Here is a 6,000-nt window from a genome sequence, read left to right as displayed (position 1 = left end):
CACACTGGGAGTCACCGTGTACAGTTCCTGTCTCTGTATCACACTGGGAGTCACCGTGTACAGTCCCTGTCTCTGTATCACACTGCGAGTCACTGTGTACAGTTCCTGTCTCTGTATCACACTGGGAGTCACCGTGTACAGTCCCTGTCTCTGTATCACACTGGGAGTCACCGTGTACAGTTCCTGTCTCTGTATCACACTGGGAGTCACCGTGTACAGTCCCTGTCTCTGTATCACACTGGGAGTCACCGTGTACAGTTCCTGTCTCTGTATCACACTGGGAGTCACTGTGTACAGTCCCTGTCTCTGTATCACACTGGGAGTCACCGTGTACAGTTCCTGTCTCTGTATCACACTGGGAGTCACCGTGTACAGTCCCTGTCTCTGTATCACACTGGGAGTCACCGTGTACAGTTCCTGTCTCTGTATCACACTGGGAGTCACCGTGTACAGTCCCTGTCTCTGTATAACACTGGGAGTCACTGTGTACAGTTCCTGTCTCTGTATCACACTGGGAGTCACCGTGTACAGTTCCTGTCTCTGTATCACACTGGGAGTCACTGTGTACAGTCCCTGTCTCTGTATCACACTGGGAGTCACTGTGTACAGTCCCTGTCTCTGTATCACACTGGGAGTCACTGTGTACAGTTCCTGTCTCTGTATCACACTGGGAGTCACCGTGTACAGTTCCTGTCTCTGTATCACACTGGGAGTCACCGTGTACAGTCCCTGTCTCTGTATCACACTGGGAGTCACTGTGTACAGTTCCTGTCTCTGTATCACACTGGGAGTCACCGTGTACAGTCCCTGTCTCTGTATCACACTGGGAGTCACCGTGTACAGTTCCTGTCTCTGTATCACACTGGGAGTCACCGTGTACAGTCCCTGTCTCTGTATCACACTGGGAGTCACCGTGTACAGTTCCTGTCTCTGTATCACACTGGGAGTCACTGTGTACAGTCCCTGTCTCTGTATCACACTGGGAGTCACCGTGTACAGTTCCTGTCTCTGTATCACACTGGGAGTCACCGTGTACAGTCCCTGTCTCTGTATCACACTGGGAGTCACCGTGTACAGTCCCTGTCTCTGTATCACACTGGGAGTCACCGTGTACAGTTCCTGTCTCTGTATCACACTGGGAGTCACCGTGTACAGTTCCTGTCTCTGTATCACACTGGGAGTCACTGTGTACAGTTCCTGTCTCTGTATCACACTGGGAGTCACCGTGTACAGTCCCTGTCTCTGTATCACACTGGGAGTCACTGTGTACAGTTCCTGTCTCTGTATCACACTGGGAGTCACCGTGTACAGTTCTGGTCTCTGTATCACACTGGGAGTCACCGTGTACAGTCCCTGTCTCTGTATCACACTGGGAGTCACTGTGTACAGTCCCTGTCTCTGTATCACACTGGGAGTCACCGTGTACAGTTCCTGTCTCTGTATCACACTGGGAGTCACTGTGTACAGTTCCGGTCCCTGTATCACACTGGGAGTCAGTGTGTACAGTTCCTGTCTCTGATTCACACTGGGAGTCACCGTGTACAGTTCCGGTCTCTGTATCACACTGGGAGTCACCGTGTACAGTCCCTGTCTCTGTATCACACTGGGAGTCACCGTGTACAGTCCCTGTCTCTGTATCACACTGGGAGTCACCGTGTACAGTTCCTCTCTCTGTATCACACTGGGAGTCACCGTGTACAGTTCCTGTCTCTGTATCACACTGGGAGTCACTGTGTACAGTTCCTGTCTCTGTATCACACTGGGAGTCACCGTGTACAGTTCCTGTCTCTGTATCACACTGGGAGTCACCGTGTACAGTTCCTGTCTCTGTATCACACTGGGAGTCACCGTATACAGTCCCTGTCTCTGTATAACACTGGGAGTCACTGTGTTCAGTTCCTGTCTCTGTATCGCACTGGGAGTCACTGTGTACAGTCCCTGTCTCTGAATCACACTGGGAGTCACTGAGTACAGTTCCTGTCTCTGTATCACACTGGGAGTCACCGTGTACAGTTCCTGTCTCTGTATCACACTGGGAGTCACCGTATACAGTTCCTGTCTCTGTATCACAATGGGAGTCACCGTGTACAGTCCCTGTCTCTGTATCACACTGGGAGTCACTGTGTACAGTCCCTGTCTCTGTATCACACTGGGAGTCACCGTGTACAGTCCCGGTCTCTGTATCACACTGGGAGTCACCGTATACAGTTCCTGTCTCTGTATCACACTGGGAGTCACCGTGTACAGTCCCTGTCTCTGTATCACACTGGGAGTCACTGTGTACAGTCCCTGTCTCTGTATCACACTGGGAGTCACTGTGTACAGTTCCTGTCTCGGTATCACACTGGGAGTCACCGTGTACAGTCCCGGTCTCTGTATCACACTGGGAGTCACTGTGTACAGTCCCTGTCTCTGTATCACACTGGGAGTCACTGTGTACAGTTCCTGTCTCTGTATCACACTGGGAGTGACCGTGTACAGTTCCTGTCTCTGTATCACACTGGGAGTGACCGTGTACAGTTCCTGTCTCTGTATCACACTGGGAGTCACTGTGTACAGTTCCTGTCTCTGTATCACACTGGGAGTCACTGTGTACAGTTCCTGTCTCTGTATAACACTGGGAGTCACTGTGTACAGTTCCGGTCTCTGTATCACACTGGGAGTGACCGTGTACAGTCCCAGGCTCTGTATCACACTGGGAGTCACTGTGTACAGTCCCTGTCTCTGTATCACACTGGGAGTCACCGTGTACAGTCCCTGTCTCTGTATCACACTGGGAGTCACTGTGTACAGTCCCTGTCTCTGTATCACACTGGCAGTCACTGTGTTCAGTCCCTGTCTCTGTATCACACTGGGAGTGACCGTGTACAGTTCCTGTCTCTGTATCACACTGGGAGTCACCGTGTACAGTTCCGGTCTCTGTATCACACTGGGAGTCACTGTGAACAGTTCCTGTCTCTGTATCACACTGGGAGTCACAGTTTACAGTTCCAATCTCTGTATCACACTGGGTGTCACCGTGTACAGTCCCTGTCTCTGTATCACACTGGGAGTCACTGTGTACAATTCCGGTCTCTGTATCACACTGGGAGTCACTGTGTACAGTTCCTGTCTCTGTATCACACTGGCAGTCACTGTGTACAGTCCCTGTCTCTGTATCACACTGGGAGTGACCGTGTACAGTTCCTGTCTCTGTATCACACTGGGAGTCACCGTGTACAGTTCCTGTCTCTATATCACACTGGGAGTCACCGTGTACAGTCCCTGTCTCTGTATCACACTGGGAGTCACCGTGTGCAGTTCCTGTCTCTGTATCACACTGGGAGTCACCGTGTACAGTTCCTGTCTCTGTATCACACTGGCAGTCACTGTGTACAGTCCCTGTCTCTGTATCACACTGGGAGTGACCGTGTACAGTTCCTGTCTCTGTATCACACTGGGAGTCACCGTGTACATTTCCGGTCTCTGTATCACACTGGGAGTCACTGTGAACAGTTCCTGTCTCTGTATCACACTGGGAGTCACAGTTTACAGTTCCAATCTCTGTATCACACTGGGAGTCACCGTGTACAGTCCCTGTCTCTGTATCACACTGGGAGTCACTGTGTACAATTCCGGTCTCTGTATCACACTGGGAGTCACTGTGTACAGTTCCTGTCTCTATATCACACTGGGAGTCACTGTGTACAGTTCCTGTCTCTATATCACACTGGGAGTCACTGTGTACAATTCCGGTCTCTGTATCACACTGGGAGTCACTGTGTACAGTTCCTGTCTCTGTATCACACTGGGAGTCACCGTGTACAGTTCCTGTCTCTATATCACACTGGGAGTCACCGTGTACAGTCCCTGTCTCTGTATCACACTGGGAGTCACCGTGTGCAGTTCCTGTCTCTGTATCACACTGGGAGTCACCGTGTACAGTTCCTGTCTCTGTATCACACTGGGAGTCACCGTGTACAGTTCCTGTCTCTGTATCACACTGGGAGTGACCGTGTACAGTTCGTGTCTCTGTATCACACTGGGAGTCACCGTGTACAGTTCCTGTCTCTGTATCACACTGGGAGTCACCGTGCACAGTTCCTCTCTCTGTATCACACTGGGAGTCACCGTGTACAGTTCCTGTCTCTGTATCACACTGGGAGTCACCGTGTACAGTTCCTGTCTCTGTATCACACTGGGAGTCACCGTGTACAGTCCCTGTCTCTGTATCACACTGGGAGTCACCGTGTACAGTTCCTGTCTCTGTATCACACTGGGAGTCACCGTGTACAGTCCCTGTCTCTGTATAACACTGGGAGTCACTGTGTACAGTTCCTGTCTCTGTATCACACTGGGAGTCACTGTGTACAGTCCCTGTCTCTGTATCACACTGGGAGTCACTGAGTACAGTTCCTGTCTCTGTATCACACTGGGAGTCACTGTGTACAGTCCCTGTCTCTGTATCACACTGGGAGTCACTGTGTACAGTCCCTGTCTCTGTATCACACTGGGAGTCACTGTGTACAGTCCCTGTCTCTGTATCACACTGGGAGTCACTGTGTACAGTCCCTGTCTCTGTATCACACTGGGAGTCACTGTGTACAGTCCCTGTCTCTGTATCACACTGGGAGTCACTGAGTACAGTTCCTGTCTCTGTATCACACTGGGAGTCACTGTGTACAGTCCCTGTCTCTGTATCACACTGGGAGTCACTGTGTACAGTCCCTGTCTCTGTATCACACTGGGAGTCACTGTGTACAGTTCCTGTCTCTGTATCACACTGGGAGTCACTGTGTACAGTTCCTGTCTCTGTATCACACTGGGAGTCACTGTGTACAGTCCCTGTCTCTGTATCACACTGGGAGTCACTGTGTACAGTCCCTGTCTCTGTATCACACTGGGAGTCACCGTGTACAGTTCCTGTCTCTGTATCACACTGGGAGTCACTGTGTACAGTCCCTGTCTCTGTATCACACTGGGAGTCACTGTGTACAGTTCCTGTCTCTGTATCACACTGGGAGTCACTGTGTACAGTTCCTGTCTCTGTATCACACTGGGAGTCACTGTGTACAGTCCCTGTCTCTGTATCACACTGGGAGTCACTGTGTACAGTCCCTGTCTCTGTATCACACTGGGAGTCACCGTGTACAGTTCCTGTCTCTGTATCACACTGGGAGTCACCGTGTACAGTTCCTGTCTCTGTATCACACTGGGAGTCACCGTGTACAGTCCCTGTCTCTGTATCACACTGGGAGTCACTGTGTACAGTTCCTGTCTCTGTATCACACTGGGAGTCACCGTGTACAGTCCCTGTCTCTGTATCACACTGGGAGTCACCGTGTACAGTTCCTGTCTCTGTATCACACTGGGAGTCACTGTGTACAGTCCCTGTCTCTGTATCACACTGGGAGTCACCGTGTACAGTCCCTGTCTCTGTATCACACTGGGAGTCACCGTGTACAGTTCCTGTCTCTGTATCACACTGGGAGTCACCGTGTACAGTCCCTGTCTCTGTATAACACTGGGAGTCACTGTGTACAGTTCCTGTCTCTGTATCACACTGGGAGTCACTGTGTACAGTTCCTGTCTCTGTATCACACTGGGAGTCACTGTGTACAGTCCCTGTCTCTGTATCACACTGGGAGTCACTGTGTACAGTCCCTGTCTCTGTATCACACTGGGAGTGACCGTGTACAGTTCCTGTCTCTGTATCACACTGGGAGTCACCGTGTACACTTCCGGTCTCTGTATCACACTGGGAGTCACCGTGTACAGTCCCTGTCTCTGTATCACACTGGGAGTCACTGAGTACAGTTCCTGTCTCTGTATCACACTGGGAGTCACTGTGTACAGTCCCTGTCTCTGTATCACACTGGGAGTCACTGTGTACAGTCCCTGTCTCTGTATCACACTGGGAGTGACCGTGTACAGATCCTGTCTCTGTATCACACTGGGAGTCACCGTGTACACTTCCGGTCTCTGTATCACACTGGGAGTCACCGTGTACAGTCCCTGTCT

This window comes from Chiloscyllium punctatum, chromosome 47 (assembly GCF_047496795.1).
Source record: "Chiloscyllium punctatum isolate Juve2018m chromosome 47, sChiPun1.3, whole genome shotgun sequence".
Classification (NCBI taxonomy): domain Eukaryota; kingdom Metazoa; phylum Chordata; class Chondrichthyes; order Orectolobiformes; family Hemiscylliidae; genus Chiloscyllium; species Chiloscyllium punctatum.
Note: the sequence above shows the minus strand (reverse complement) of the source record.